This window comes from Triticum dicoccoides, chromosome 2A, assembly GCF_002162155.2.
Source record: "Triticum dicoccoides isolate Atlit2015 ecotype Zavitan chromosome 2A, WEW_v2.0, whole genome shotgun sequence".
Taxonomy (NCBI): domain Eukaryota; kingdom Viridiplantae; phylum Streptophyta; class Magnoliopsida; order Poales; family Poaceae; genus Triticum; species Triticum dicoccoides.
Window position 1 is genome coordinate 239,507,092 of NC_041382.1, and position 16,442 is coordinate 239,523,533.

Sequence of the window (16,442 nt, forward strand, 5' to 3'; positions counted from 1 at the left end):
AATCGATCGGCTTCAGTTAGCAGCAGTAGCGAAGGAATCGCTCGATCGGGTTAAGTTAACAGCCATCGATCGATCGCTCGGGTTCAGTAACACATAGCCTGCAGTGCAATCGCTCGGGTTCAGTTAGAGCCCAATGCCTCGCTCGGGTTCAGTTAGAGCCAACGCCTCGCACACGCGCGCGTACGTGTACGAGAGAAGCGCTCATCGCTCGGCCCCCGACCTCCCACCGTAACCGGGAACTCACCAAAATTTTCCTCCCCCTCGCTTCTACCACGGTTTTTTCCACCATGGACGGCCCAAAGAATGTCATGCAGCTGCGTCTCCGGCCCGCCCAGGACGAAAAGCCCATTTTCTGTCATGATTTTTTTGTCATGGAAGTAGGAGCCCACCACATCTATGATGATACCGGGTTTTGTCACAATTATCGTCATAGAAGTGTCATATGTATGATAGAATTTTTTTTGTTCGGCCCAAAATGTCACGGATGTGTCTTTTTTTGTAGTGCCAAGACGGGCCAAGGAGTGAGGGGCTACGTGGTCAGTTAGGCTCCTGAGTCGCGATGCTCAGGAGTCCCCCTTGACGTTCAAACGACCTTCATACCTCGGCTCCGCTTGGGAGGGCGCATGACGACCAGGTCCGTGGGACCTGGCAGGGTGACGTACGCTTGGGCGTGACCCAAGCGCAGCCCCCGTGCCCAGCCCCCTCGCGCGGCTCTCCCGCGGGGAGGCGTTGCGATGAGGCCAGACACCGAGCCTGGAGGCTCCTTGAGGTTGATAAGGCCATGAGGCCGCCCTCAGTTGTTTATCACCAGGACGGACCATGGCGCTTCCGCACTTGCACGGGCATAGCCGCTCCTCGGCAGTGTTGACTGCCAGCGTGGAGCATGGTGCTTCCACTAGTACGTGGGAGGGGACTCTCTAACGCGGAGAGCCCCTGGGGTGTGTACAGCCCCGCCCTGACACGTGGCTTCCACGGCAGGGCTAGACGAGGTGTGTCTGGGCACTCGTGAGCTAGCGTGGGACTCACGAGGCCCTACCTTAAGGCGGGTTGCACCTGGTCTTGATTCTTGTTCACTGTGGTGGTCCTGCGAGGTGGTTAGACAACCTGCGCCAGACAAATCTAATGAGGCTATCGCGTGAGAAGGCCAAGCACAAACGGCCCCAGGAGGTGACGTGAATGGGACCGGCCCGTTAGACAGATCTCAACCGTTGGATTTGTTGACGCTGCAGGGACGGGCCCGAGCACAGACGCCGTGCCTAGCCTTCTCATGCGAAGGATCCTGAAGAAAGACGATCGGCGCGCGGCTCCCATGGTGGGTGACAATGAAGAAGGTGATAACCATATATAGATTATGCATGGAAAGCAAACATGCCACTAGGTCAGGCCTGAGCGGCTTGGGGATGATGCAGCCCGAGGGGCGCCCCCAGCAAGGTAAGCTAAAGACATAAACAAGAAGGGATACATGCCACAGGGACGGACCCACGCGGCCTGGGAATGATGCAGCCCTAAGGGCGCTCCCAACTAAATAAACTTGGAAAATGTCACCTGATTCTGTTGATGAAGGGGTGTTGAGGCAGCTGAAGGTACGCGGCGAAGGGGTTGCTCCTCACGAGCCACCGGGGCCCTGAGCCTCGGGAGGCTCTGGGGGTCCAGGCGGTTCCTTGAGGACCGTCGCCATCTCCGCCAGGACTGCATGATGCCTGTCCTCCTGAGACGCCAGGACGCGCCGCAAGTTGCATTGGTAGGCGGACGCCACGCTCGGCAGGCCGAATTGCATGCGAACATAGCTGTGCGGTGGGCCCTCGCAACATCCCATACGCAAAGGCTAGAAGAGCTCCTAAGATGCGGCCCTGTTGAGCGCTAGGATGTCGATGTAGACGCGCAGCTCACCACCCTCGCCTGGGTGAGGAGCAACGCCATGTGGGCAGTGGTCGGTGCGAATCGATCTTGCTTCCTGAAGCTCCTGAGTGGTCTTGGTAATGAACTCCTGAGCGCTGGGCACTCCTCGCCCTGTGTCCTCCTGAGGGAAATGTGCCACGAAGCGCGCCTCCAAATGGTGCTCGAGCGCCTCCCTCGTAATGTCGGCAAGGTCTGAGGCCATCCAGAAGAGAGCCCCTGAGTCGTGCCCGAGGAGGGCGCCGGGCGCGCCTTCCTAGGCGACAGAGGGAGGCGCCCCAGGTGTGGACGCTGATCCTGATGTGGTGCCACTTGCGGCGCCGTTCTCCTGAGGCCCAGTACGGAGTAGCTGCATCTTATTCTTGGGGATGGCCTAAGGAGGGCACTCGCCCTTGCTGTTGGGGTCGTCGATTGCTGTAGCTTGGAAGGCACGCTCGAGGGAGCACACCGCATCTCTTTCTTCACAGGGAACCGTGATGATTCCGCCGCTTCCTGGCATCTTGAGGACGTTGTAGCCGTGGTGGGTCACCATCATGAACTTAGCTAGGGCCGAATACCTGAGGATGGCATTGTATGGCAGGCGGATGTGGGCGACGTCGAAGTCGATGATCTCAGTGCGGTAGTTGTCGTGCTGTCCGAAGGTGACTGGGAGGCGGACCTGACCTATCGGGGTGGTGGAGCCGTCGGTCACTCCTGAGAAAGGCTTGGTAGGATGAAGCTGATCGTAGGGCACTTGAAGGTTGTCGAACATCTCGACAGACAGGACGTTAAGCCCTGCATCATCGTCGATGAGAGTCTTGGTGACTTGCACATTGCTGATGACGGGTGAACAGAGCATCGGGAGAGCACCAGCAGTGGCCGCGCACATGAGATGGTCTGCCGAGCTGAAGGTAATAGCGCACTTGGACCACCTGAGCGGGCGTGTAGCCTCGAGCTTGGGAAGGGCTGCGTTCACCTCGCGAGCAAACTACTTGAAGATACGCTGTGAGGCTGGGGCTTGAGCTCCGCCCAAGATGCAGGCGATAGCACGAGGCTCCTGGAAGCCCCCAGCCCCTCGTCTTGGTGGTGGTCGTCGTTCCTTCTTGGTGGTGGTGGCAGTGGAGGAAGCCCAACATTGCCTTGAGGACGGTCCTCGCGAGGTTGATCCCTCCAGGCACCTTTGCGAGGCTGATCCTACCAGCGGTCCTCACGAGGCTGGTCGCGCCACTTCAGGCATGGGCCCCGGTCGTCCCAGTGTCCTCCGCCATGTCCTCCTCCTCGGCCGTAGCTTCGGTCGTTACGCTCGGGGCATCGACCGAAGCGTCCGTCGCGAATGACCCTAAGCTCTTGACAATCATTGGTGTTGTGGTTGTGCATGCTGTGGAAGGCGCATAACGGTCAACTACTCTTGGATGACTCAGGCTGGTCCCTGCCACGCTTTGTGTCCGGCTCTGCCACGAGTACAACCGCTCCCTTGCACTTCACGTCCTTGGCCTTGGCTTTCTTCTCCTCCAGGTCGGCAGCTGGGAGCTCGAGAAGGGAAAGGCGCCCTTCCTCAGCCCTTGCGCACTTGGTTGCCACATTGAATAGCTCCAGGGATGTGCACAACTCCTCATGGATGGCGAGCTCCTCCTTCATCCTGACGTCACGGACTCCATCGGAGAACTCAGAGATGATGGCCTCGTCCGTCACCTCGGGGATCTTGAGAAGAACGTTGTTGAAGCGCTGGATGTACTTCTGGAGGGTCTCCCCTGGTTATTGCTTGATGCGGCGCAGGTCACCTGCGGCCGGAGGGCGGTCGCGAGTGCCCTGGAAGATGGCGACAAAATGGTCGCGCATCTCGTTCTAGGCAAAGATGGAGCCTGGAGGCAGGTTTAGGAGCCATGAGCATGCACCATCCTTGAGAGCCATGGGGAACCAGTTCGCCATGACTTTCTCGTCGCCGTTGGCCGCCTCAATGCTCAGCTCGTTGTCGGGACCCCGATTCCATGTCACATCGAACTAGCCGTTAACACCTCATAGCACTTTGCGGCCTCACGCACGGTATTCCCACGGGTGTCGCGTTACCCTGGCCTAGGACCGTTTGCGCCTTTTGGCTCACGTATATGATTGTGTCGCTAGCATCCATATGACAGAGAACCCGGGCCGACATGGCTAGTGGTGAACCCAAAGCGGCACTAACCTATGGGGACAGGCATACATGATTCACATCGAGCATGTCGGTCAGCAGCGTGTGAATCCGTGCTGTAGCACTAGGCTAACAGGACTCCGGGAACCCGGGCTGTAGCAGGCTAGGCAGGACTCCGGATGTCACCGCGTGACATTTCCATGAAGGGATAGACACATGAACAAAGTGAAACACATGCCGGCCAGTCAAGTGTCCTGAGTAGTAGTGCTGGGCTAGCAGGACTCTGGTGAACCGGGCTGTAGCGGACTACTATGCTCAAGGAAGCACAAGACTACATTTCCCCATAAGAGAGGCTGCCAAGGATAAACAACTAGATTGTCGGATCCCACACATAGCAATACACGTCACACATACGCATAACATGCAAGTATGTGCTGTACAACATTGCATCACAACATAACGCCAACTCATATAGATAAAGGCCCAGAAGAGCCAGATAGCATTAAATACAAGCAGGGGTCACATGACCCATCATTCAGAGCATACAAGCATTAGAAGCGTTACATGTCTGAGTACAGACAACTACAAAAGAAAAAGGCTGAGAATCCTGACTATCTACAAGTCCCTCCCAAGGGTACAGGATCGTAGCTGAGGTAACAAGCTACTCGTCGAAGTCCAAGCGGTACTACTAGTGAGACAGATGTCTCACCTGCAAAACATAAATAAAGCAAACGTGAGTACAAAGGTACTCAGCAAGACTTACATCAGATCCTATCATACATGCATTTGTATCAAGAAGGTAATGTGCGGTTTAGTTGCAGCAAGCCAGTTTTGACTCAGTGGCTATCCTGTTCTACGATAACGAGAAACTTCTTTGAGGTGAGGCAGCGCACACGAGTCCACTAATCACCACATCAATACAGTACTATGGATTCATCCTCGTCTCCTTACGAGACGGCCATCCATAGCACTCACACTTGTCCTGAGAATTTTAGAGTATCCACTTTAAGTTGTCTATGTACCACGTAAGCATCCAAGAAGTCCATAACCGAGGACACGACTATTCGAATAGATCATGATAATCCTGCAGGGGTGTACTTCTTCACACACGCTCTCACCACTTATCACCATATACACGTCATGTATCTCGGCAATCTTCAAGCGGAAGCCTGGCGAGGGTGTCGGACATGACCTGACTAACCACACAAGACTCTAGTCTAGGTTTATCGCCTATTCGGGTTCCATCCGCAAGGAGATCCGGCCGGGATTTCGCTCACGGCCCCAAACGATGTGTACAGGGTTCCCGAGCCCACCATCCGGGTGCCACTTAGTACACCAGGCCACGTGTGCCTAGTCTGTCCCAAGTCCACCCTGCCGGGTGCCACTCGGTAGAAAAATAGCACTACCTACAAACACCAGAGACTATTTGCAACTCCTGGACAGAGATCAAGGGGGTTAATAAGTCGAGAGATCTTGGAGCGCCCGAAGCCCAATGTGTGGTAGTAGCTAGTCATTGGACAACTTACACAGAACTCAGTTCTTAAGGATGGTCCCAATGAGACAACCCACCATGTACTCCTACATGGCCTCTCACCGCTACCTTTACCAAATCGTGTTCACACGCTTAACTCTCAGCACCGGATCATATTGTAACACTCCAATTCATTCGCGATGAATCAGACCTGACATAGTCTAAGTAATAGCAGGCAAAGCATGGTAGGAACACTACTTGGCTCAATCAACTCCTACACATGCTAGTGGGTTTTAACAATTTACTGTGGCAATGACAGGTCATGCAGAGGAATGGGTTCAACTATTGCAGCATAAAGTAGCAGTTGAATCATTGTTGTCCTAATGCAATAAATGAGAGCAGGAGCGAGAGTGTAGGATTGTATCGGAATGAACAAGGGGGGTTGCTTACCTGGTAGCTCAATAGGGGGGGCGCTGCTCCTCAGACAGGTACTCTCAAACACTCTCCGGAGCAGGACCTGTCGAGAAGGAACGGTGTCGAAAATCAAACACAAGCATATGCAACATTATTATGCATGAACATGGCGTGAGTATGTGATGTTGTTTGAGTTAATGCATCTAGCATTTATTTGGTTGAACTCCATTTGAACCAAGGGTTCAAATGCAACTCCAAATTAAGCTCTTAAATATGCCATTTATATGTTTTCATATATACAGCATGTATAGGTTGGTTTGTCATGCATGAAAATGGTACGGATGGATAGATTGAATTTTTCTGATCATTTTTCATATATAAATTATTTCAATCTGAGCTACGGTTGAATTTCTATGAATTTTTGAAGTTTTGGCTAATTTTTGGAATTTTCTGAATTAAGTTTAATCTAGAAAAAGACTTATTGCATCAGCATTAGGTCATGCTGACCTCAGCAGGTCAACAACGCCTAATCAGAGTCAAACCTGACAGTTGGGACCCACACGTCAGTGTCTTGGGGCTGGTTTGTGTGGATGACACGTGGGACCCGTCAGCGCTAACTTGGTCAAAGTCAAAGTTGACACGTGGGGTCCGCAAGATTAGCACTAATCTAAACAGGGAATTAAACAAACCTAAACAAGCACAGGGGCCCACATGGCAGTGGTTCTGGGGGTGTTTAGTAGGGTCATTAGTGCTAACTAAACCGGGATTAGGCCGGCGGCTCGTCGCCGGCGAGGTCAGTGGCGGCGGAGTGCGTCGGGTTTTGCCCTCCGTCGACCAAATGGACGGCAGAGGGGCCCGACGTGGAGCTGATGCTCGTCCGCGTCCAAAGGAGCAGGCAGCAGCGGCTGGGGTGGTCCACAGCGTCGGCTGCAATGACGACGGCGGCGGCCAGAGTACGGGTTAGCACGGCGAGGCACTACGCTTGGCTAGCAAGCGAGCTAGGCATCTGGGCGGACTCCTGGGAGCACAGAGAGCACGAGGGCACGCTCAAAAGCGAGCGGCGATAGCTGTGGCCACGACGGCGAGATGGTCGGCGACGGTGAGCTTTCGGCTCCGGTGAAACGGTGGCTGCACGGCGCAAACGAGCTCTAGGAGAGGGGGTTCCGATGCGGGAGCTCACGGTGGTTGCAGAGGCATCAACGTGGGCTCGGGGAAGGCTCGGAGCAGAAGGCACGGCGGTGGCGATCTCAGCATCCCGAGGTTGAAGACGACAGCGGTGAGGGCGTTGAAGTGCGTCCGGCGACGTGACCTTCGTCTTGGTGAGGCGGTGGTCGACGGCGGACCGGTGGGACACGGCAATGGGGCTCGGCGTGGCCAGTAGCTACGGCGACGGTGAGCAGCGGCGACGAGCTTCGCTCGGTGGTGCTCGGGGAAGGGGGACAGACGAGGGATAGGCACGGGAGAGAGGGGGAGAGTGACCAGGGGGTTACGGGCGTCTCCGTGGCGCTCGAGTGAGGACGGGGGAGGCAGCGAGAGGTGGAAGTAGGAGGTGGCTTCGCCTCCTGTGCGTGCGCCATGCCGTCGTCCTCCTGGCAAGGAAGGAGACGACTGGCGCCTGGCTCTGGTGGGCTGGGCCGTGCTGGGCGAGGTAAGTGGGCTGCCAGGTAAGGTCAGGTGAGCTTTTCTCCATTTTGTTTTTCTTTTTTATTTTCTGACATTTGTTTTGTCTTAGTAATAATACTAAACCATTTTATTTAATTCTATCGAATTTTGCAGGGACCTAAGGGATTAATCCAACGCCCCTCACCAAAAGTCAGAATTTTTGGACTATATTATATATATATATATAAATATTTATCCAACGCAAATAATTACTGGATTAATTCCAAATTTCCAAAATAAATATTTATGAGCTACTAAAAATATTGGTTTGATTTTTACCTCTGACCAATATTTTCACAGAGTAACATGAACATTTTCTTGGACCTTTTTGGAGCAATTTTTATCTGGGTCATTTCCAGAAATGATTTCTGAGGGTTTCCCAAATCCCCATTTCAAATTTAAATGGAATTTAAACATGATGCACAAATTACTAGCTAGTCTAGGTCATACGAGAACTAGGGATGTGACAACTCGCCCCCACTCGGAAGAATCTCGTCCTGAGATTCAGGAGTTGGCGGAAAGAAAGCGGGGTACTCAAGTCGAAGACGATCTTCACGCTCCCAGGTAGCTTCTCTCTCGGAATGATGAGACCACTGAACATTGAGAAACTTGATGTTATGACGTCGAGTGACACGCTCGGCTTGATCCAGAATGCGGATGAGGTACTCTCGATAAGTGAGGTTATCTTGGAGATCAAGCATTTTGTGGTCCACTCCACGGAGGGGATCCGAGAAGCAATGCCTGAGTTGAGAGACGTGGAAGACATCATGTACTCGGGAAAGATGTGGGGGGTAGTTCCAACTGGTAGGCAACCTCTCCTCGTTTAGCGAGAATGCGAAAAGGACCAATGTAACGAGGAACCAACTTGCCCTTGATACCGAAACGATGGGTACCCTTCAAAGGGGTAACCCGAAGGTAAGCCTTGTCGCCAACTTCATAAGCCACTTCCTTATGACGACGGTCATACTGGCTATTTTGACGAGACAGGCTGTTTTCAAATTCTCACGAATGATGCGAACTTGCTCTTCTGCCTCCTGGATCATATCCGGTGCAAAGAACTGCCTTTCACTGGTTTCTGACCAGTTCAAAGGTGTTCGACATCTTCGTCCATACATAACCTCAAAAGGAGCTTTCTTGAGGCTGGATTGGTAGCTATTGTTATAAGCAAACCCGGCGAAGGGAAGACACTTCTCCCAATCCATACCGAACAAGATAACACAAGCTCTAAGCATGTCTTCGAGAATTTGGTTGACCCTTTCCACCTGACCACTTGATTGAGGGTGGAAAGCGGTACTGAAGGAAAGATGGGTGCCCATGGCAGTTTGGAAACTCTCCTAGAAATGAGAAGTGAAAAGACTGCCACGGTCTGAATTGATCTCTAGTGGAACACCATGAAGTGACACTATTCGAGAAATATATAAGTCAGCGAGCTGACTAGCGGTGATACTCTCTCGAACAGGTAGGAAGTGAGCCACTTTGGAAAGACGATCAATGACTACGAAGATAGCATTGTTCCCTTTCTTGGTCCTGGGAAAGCCGGTGATGAAGTCCATACCAACTTTATCCCATTTCCACTCAGGAATAGCTAAAGGTTGAAGGGTGCCAGCATGCCTTTGATGTTCTGCCTTAATGCAACGACAAACGTTGCAGTTAGCAATAAACTGAGCAATTTCTCTCTTCATCCTAGTCCACAAGAACCTCTAGCGTAGGTCATGATACATCTTAGTACTACCGGGATGAATCGTGAGAGGAGATTCATGCGCCTCCTTCAGGATTAATTGTCGAAGATGTTGATTCTTGGGAACCACCCAGCGACTCTCAAAGAAAACAACACCACGATCATCTATAGAGAAACTACCACCAACTCCCTTGTTAATGTTTCTCTTGATCCGGGAAATTCCCGTATCTTGCTTCTGAGCAGAGATGATTTGATCCACAAGAGTAGGTTTCGCCACCAAGGTAGAAAGGAATCCGTGAGGAGCAATGTGAAGGTTTAGCTTACAGAATTCCTCATGGAGAAGTGGTTGGCCCTGTTGCAACATGAGATTGTTGCAATAGGACTTACGACTTAGTGCATCAGCCATGACATTTCCCTTGCCTGGGGTGTAGGTAATCCCTAAGTCGTAATCTATGATCAACTCCAGCCAACGTCTTTCCCTAAGGTTTAAATCTGGTTGGGTGAAGATATACTTGAGACTCTGGTGGTCGGTGTAAATCTCGCAACGCTTACCAAGAAGGTAATGTCGCCAGGTCTTAAGTGCATAGACTACGGCTGCAAGCTCTAGATCGTGTGTAGGATAATTCTCCTCATGTGGATGCAACTGTCGAGATGCATAGGCAATCACATGGCGATCTTGCATAAGAATGGAATCTAGTCCCTGTCGTGAGGCGTCGCAGTAGATAACAAAGTCTTTAATGAAATCTGGTGGCACAAGTATGGGAGCAGAAGTCAGGCGTCTTTTCAGTTCCTGAAAACTGTGCTCACACTATGGGGACCACTCAAACTTTTTATCTTTCTCGAGAAGTTCCGTGAGAGGTTTGGCCACTTTGGAGAAGTTCTCAACAAAGCGGCGATAATAACTGGCTAGGCCAAGGAAACTCCTAACTTGCTTAACTGTTTCAGGCGGAGTCCAATCAAGAACAGCCTGAACTCTCTCGGGATTGACGGCAATGCCCTTACCAGATATCATGTGGCCTAGGTAGGTCATTTCTGGCAACCAAAATTCGCACTTGGATAACTTGGCATAAAGGCGGTGCTCTCTGAGTTTCTCTAACACAAGTCTAAGATGTTCGGCGTGCTCTTCCTCGTTCTTCGAGTAGATAAGAATATCATCGAGGTAAAGCACGATGAACTTATCTAAGTACTCCATGAAGATCGAGTTCATCAAGCGGGAGAATGTAGCTGGAGCATTGGTTAGACCAAAGGACATGACGGATGAAACCCTTTTGCAAGGATTCATCGAGTTGTTTATTAAGCTCAGCTAGTTCTAAGGGTGCCATCTTGTAAGGTCTCCTAGAGATTGGAGCGGTTCCTGGGATAAGATCTATGACAAACTCCACATCTATGTCAGGTGGAATACCTGGCAGTTCCTCTAGAAAGACATCCGGAAAGTCACGGACTACCGGGATATCTGCAAGGTCTGGAAGAGGGTTGGCATTAAGAGAATAGAGCTGACACTTTGCAACTCTAGTGGAGACGGTGACTATCTTGCCAGATGGGTGTGTAAGTTGAACATACCTTGTGTAACAATCAATCTTGGCATAATGAGCTTTCATCCAGTCCATCCCCAAGATGATGTTAATATCTGTAGACTTGAGGGCTATAAGTGATGCATGGAATACAAGTCTGTCAACAAGAATTTCATTACCATGGCTTATTCTGGTAGTTTGCCATCTAGACCCTGGAGTTTGGATTTCAAGTGGAGTTGGCATATCAGAGATGAAGGAGTGAGATGCTCCGGTATCGAACAGAACCGAAGCTGGATGGCAATTGACAAGGAATGTACCAAGAACGACATTCGGATCATCATGAGAGTCTTTAGCTGAGACGTGATGCACACATCCACGTTCAGTGGGAGCTGACTTGACACTAATCATCTTGCATGGTGGCTTACCACGGCCAACAGACTTCTCAGGCAGGGGTGGAGCATAGTTGCTTTGAGAGCAGTCACGTGCATAGTGTCCTGGCTCTCGCATGTGAAACAAGTCCCTGAATTAGGACGTGGACCCGCATTGGAAGGCAGTCTACCAACAGGCTTGGGTGGAGCATACTGCTGAACTGGGTGAGGTGCCACACAAGATGGCCTTGGTGTATAACCGGGTGGAAGAGCGGAGTTCGAAACCCAAATCCGGCCCTTCTACGAAGTAGAACCAGAAGAAGAACCCAAACCATGGGTGTGCTTACGAGACACCTCGTAAGTGAGTTGAGCTGTCTCTGCATTAATGGCCTCGTTCACAAGATCCTGGTATGTATTGCAATGATGCAAGTGGAGATCACGACGCAACTTGGGGTTGAGACCCTTCTTGAATCTAGCCTGCTTCTTGGCGTCCGTGGACACCTTTTCTATAGCATAGCAGGCAAGGTTCTCAAACTCTCTACTGGAAGAATCAACAGCCATCTTACTCTGGGTGAAACTACAGAACTCTTCTCTCTTGCAGTGAATGAGAGCCTGAGGAATGTGATGCTCGTGAAAAGCCTCGGTGAAATCTCTCTAGGTGGTTATCTGGCCAGCTTGAAGCATAGCCTCATAGTTCTGCCACCAAATACTAGCAGGACCTTCCAGATGATAAGCAGCGTAGGTGACCTTGTCACTTTCAGGTACGTTCATAGAACACAGCTTGTGTGTGATACTACGGAGCCAGTCATCAGCATCGAGTGGTTCAATGGAATGATGGAAGGTAGGTGGTTTCAGACCAATGAAATCATAGATGGACGCTGATTCTTTGTGCTGATGGGAGGTGCTCTCCTCAATACGTGCTAACAAGCGGTTAGACTCTCGCTTGTTCTTCTCCATCTCTAACATGAATCTGCCAACGAAGGCTGGTCGGGAGGATCCTCATGCCTACCATCTCCGTGGTTCCGGCTATGAGCAACAGAACTTCGGTTAACTGACGACATCCTCAAGAGCCAACCAAGGAAACAAGGATGGATTTAGCATCATCATAAGGATGTAGAATATAGTATGAGGAAAATACTATCTCTTGAACTCCTAGGACAAAACCGGTAGCATAACGGCAGTAAAATGCTCAAAATGAGACATTCTGCAAAAGACGGGGTAGCACCATACTCAACATCATCACTCAAGGTTCTGAGATATTACTAAACAGGCTACACCGGAGGTACTCAAACTGGGATATGACTCAGATCAACCAAACCTTAGAGACTATGGAGTAGTAACACGTGATCCTGATAGACGGAAGAGAAAGCCTAGTTCCTCAACCCCGTAGGAAAGATAGGATGACTCAGATCAGAAGGCATGAGGCATAAGGAGTAAAAAGAGCCTTACGTTCCCTTCCACAATCAATTCCCCTATATAGCTAAAGAATTTCTAGACTCAACTTCGACCAGGTTGGCTTGGTAATCCTACAGGCAGTCAGGCTCTGATACCAAAGCTGTTGGGACCCCGATTCCAAGTCACATCGATCTAGCCGGTAACACCTCATATCACTTTGCGGCCTCATGCACGGTATTCCCACGGGTGTCGCCTTACCCTGGCCCGGGACTGTTTGCGCCTTTTGGCTCATGTATATGATTGTGTCGCTAGCATCCATATGACAGAGAACCCGGGCCGACATGGCTAGTCGTGAACCCAAAGCGGCACTAACCTATGGGGACAGGCATACATGATTCACATCGAGCATGTCAGTCAGCGGCGTGTGAATCCGGGCTGTAGCACTGGGCTAACAGGACTCCGGGAACCCGGGCTGTAGCAGGCTAGGCAGGACTCCGGATGTCACCGCGTGACATTTCCCCGAAGGGACAGACACAGGAACGAAGTGAAACACATGCCGGCCAGTCAAGTGTCCTGAGCAGTAGTGCTGGGGTAGCAGGACTCCGGTGAATCGGGCTATAGCGGACTACTATGGCTCAAGGAAGCACTAGACAACATTTCCCCATAAGAGAGGCTCCCAAGGATAAACAACTAGATTGTCGGATCCCACACATAGCAATACACTTCACACGTACGCATAACATGCAAGTATATGCTGTACAACATGGCATCAGAACATAACACAAACTCATATAGATAAAGGCCCAGAAGAGCCAGATAACATTAAATACAAGCAGGGGTCACATGACCCATCATTCAGAGCATACAAGCAACGGAAGCATTACATGTCTGAGTACAGACAACTACAAAAGGAAAAGGCTGAGAAGCCTGACTATCTACAAGTCCCTCCGAAGGGTACAAGATCGTAGCTGAGGTAGCAAGCTACTCATCGAAGTCCAAGCGGTACTACTAGTGAGATAGATGTCTCACCTGCATAACATAAATAAAGCAAACGTAAGTACAAAGGTACTCAGCAAGACTTACATCAGTCCTATCATACATGCATTTGTATCAAGAAGGTAATGTGGGGTTTAGTTGCAGCAAGCCAGCTTTGACTCAGTAGCTATCCTGTTCTACAACAACGAGAAACTTCTTTGAGGTGAGGTAGCGCACACGAGTCCACTAATCACCACATCAATACACTACTATGGATTCATCCTCGTCTCCTTACGAGAAGGCCAGCCATAGCACTCACACTTGTCTTGAGCATTTTAGAGTATCCACTTTAAGTTGTCTATGTACCACGTAAGCATCCAAGAAGTCCATAACCGAGGACACGGCTATTCGAATAGATCATGATAACCCTGCAGGGGTGTACTTCTTCACACACGCTCTCACCACTTATCACCATATACACGTGATGTATCTCGGCAACCTTCATGCGGAAGCCTAGCGAGGGTGTCGGCCACGACCTGACTAACCACACAAGACTCTAGTCCAGGTTTATTGCCTATTTGGGTTCCATCTGCAAGGAGATCCGGTCGGGGTTTCGCTCACGGCCCCAAACGATGTGTACAGGGTTCCCGACCCCACCATCCGGGTGCCACTCGGTACATTGGGCCACGTGTGCCTAGTCTGTCCCAAGTCCACCCTGCCGGGTGCCACTCGGTAGAAAAATAGCACTACCTACAAACACCAGACTATTTGCAACTCCTGGACAGAGATCAAGGGGGTTAATAAGTCGAGAGAGCTTGGAGCGCCCGGAGCCCAATGTGTGGTAGTAGCTAGTCATTGGACAACTTACACAGAACTCAGTTCTTAAGGACGGTCCCAATGAGACAACCCACCATGTACTCCTACATGGCCTCTCACCGCTACCTTTACCAAATCGTGTTCACATGCTTAACTCTGAGCACCGGATCATATCGTAACACTCCAATTCATTCCCGATGAATCAGACCTGACATACTCTAAGTAATAGCAGGCAAAGCAAGGTAGGAACACAACATGGCTCAATCAACTCCTACACATGCTAGTGGGTTTTAGCTATTTACTGTGGCAATGACAGGTCATGCAGAGGAATGGGTTCAACTACCCCAGCATAAAGTAGTAGTTGAATCATTGTTCTCCTAATGCAATAAATGAGAGCAGGAGCAAGAGAGTAGGATTGTATCGGAATGAACAAGGGGGGTTGTTTTCCTGTTAGCTCAATAGGGGGGCAATGCTCCTCAGACAGGTACTCTTGAACACTCTCCGGAGTAGGACCTATCGAGAAGGAACGGTGTTGAAAATCAAACACAAGCATATGCAACATTATGATGCATGAACATGGCATGAGTATGTGATGTTGTTTGAGTTAATGCATCTAGCATTTATTTGGTTGAAGTCCATTTGAACCAAGGGTTCAAATGCAACTCCAAATTAAGCTCTTAAATATGCCATTTATATGTTTTCATAAATACAACATGTATAGGTTGGTTTGTCATGCATGAAAATGGTACAGATGGATAGATTGAATTTTTTTGATCATTTTTCATATATAAATTATTTCAATCTGAGCTACGGTTGAATTTCTATGAATTTTTTGAAGTTTTGGCTAATTTCAGGAATTTTCTGAATTAAGTTTAATCCAGAAAAAGACTTCTTGCGTCAGCATTAGGTCATGCTGACCTTAGTAGGTCAACAACGCCTAATCAGAGTCAAACCTGACAGTTGGGACCCACACGTCAGTGTCTTGGGGCTAGTTTGTGTGGATGACATGTGGGACCGGTCAGCGCTGACTTGGTCAAAGTCAAAGTTGACACGTGGGGTCCGCAAGATTAGCACTAATCTAAACAGGGAATTAAACTAACCTAAACAGGCACACGGGCCCACATGGCAGTGGTTCTGGGGGTGTTTAGCAGGGTCATTCGTGCTAACTAAACCGGGATTAGGCCGGCGGCTCGTCGCCGGCGAGGTCAGTGGCGGCGGGGCCCGGCGTGGAGCTGATGCTCGTTCGCGTCCAAAGGAGCAGGCAACAGCAGCTAGGGTGGTCCACAGCATCGGCTGCAACAGTGACGGCGGCGGCCAGAGTACGGGTTAGCACGGCGAGGCACTACGCTTGGCTAGCGAGCGAGCTAGGCATCTGGGCAGATTCCTGGGAGCACAGAGAGCACGAGGACACGCTCAAAAGTGAGCGGTGACAGCTGTGGCCACGACAGCGAGATGGTCGGCGGCGGTGAGCTTTCGGCTCCGGTGAAACAGTGGCTACACGGCGCAAACGAGCTCGAGGAGAGGGGGTTCCGATGCGGGAGCTCACGGTGGTTGCAGAGGCGTCGACGTGGGCTCGGGGAAGGCTCGGAGCAGAAGGCACGGCGGTGGCGATCTCGGCATTCCGAGGTTTAAGACGACGGCAGTGAGGGCGTTGCAGTGCGTCCGGCGACGTGACCTTCGTCTTGGTGAGGCGGTAGTCGACGGCGGACCAGTGGGACACGTCAACGGGGCTCGGCATGGCCAGTAGCTACGGCAACGGTGAGCGGTGGCGACAAGCTTCGCTCGGTGGTTCTCAGGGAAGGAGGACAGACGAGGGATAGGCACGGGAGAGAGGGGGAGAGTGACCAGGGGGTTGCGGGCGTCTTCATGGCGCTCGAGTGAGGACGGGGGAGGCAGCAGGAGGTGGAAGCCGGAGGTGGCTTCGCCTCCTGTGCATGTGCCATGCCGTCGTCCTCCTGGCAAGGAAGGATACGACTGGCGCCTGGCTCAGGTGGGCTGGGCCGTGCTAGGCCAGGTAAGGTCAGGTGAGCTTTTCTCCATTTTGTTTTTCTTTTCTATTTTCTGACATTTGTTTTGACTTAGTAATAATACTAAACCATTTTATTTAATTCTATCAAATTTTGTAGGGACCTAAGGGATTAATCCAAAG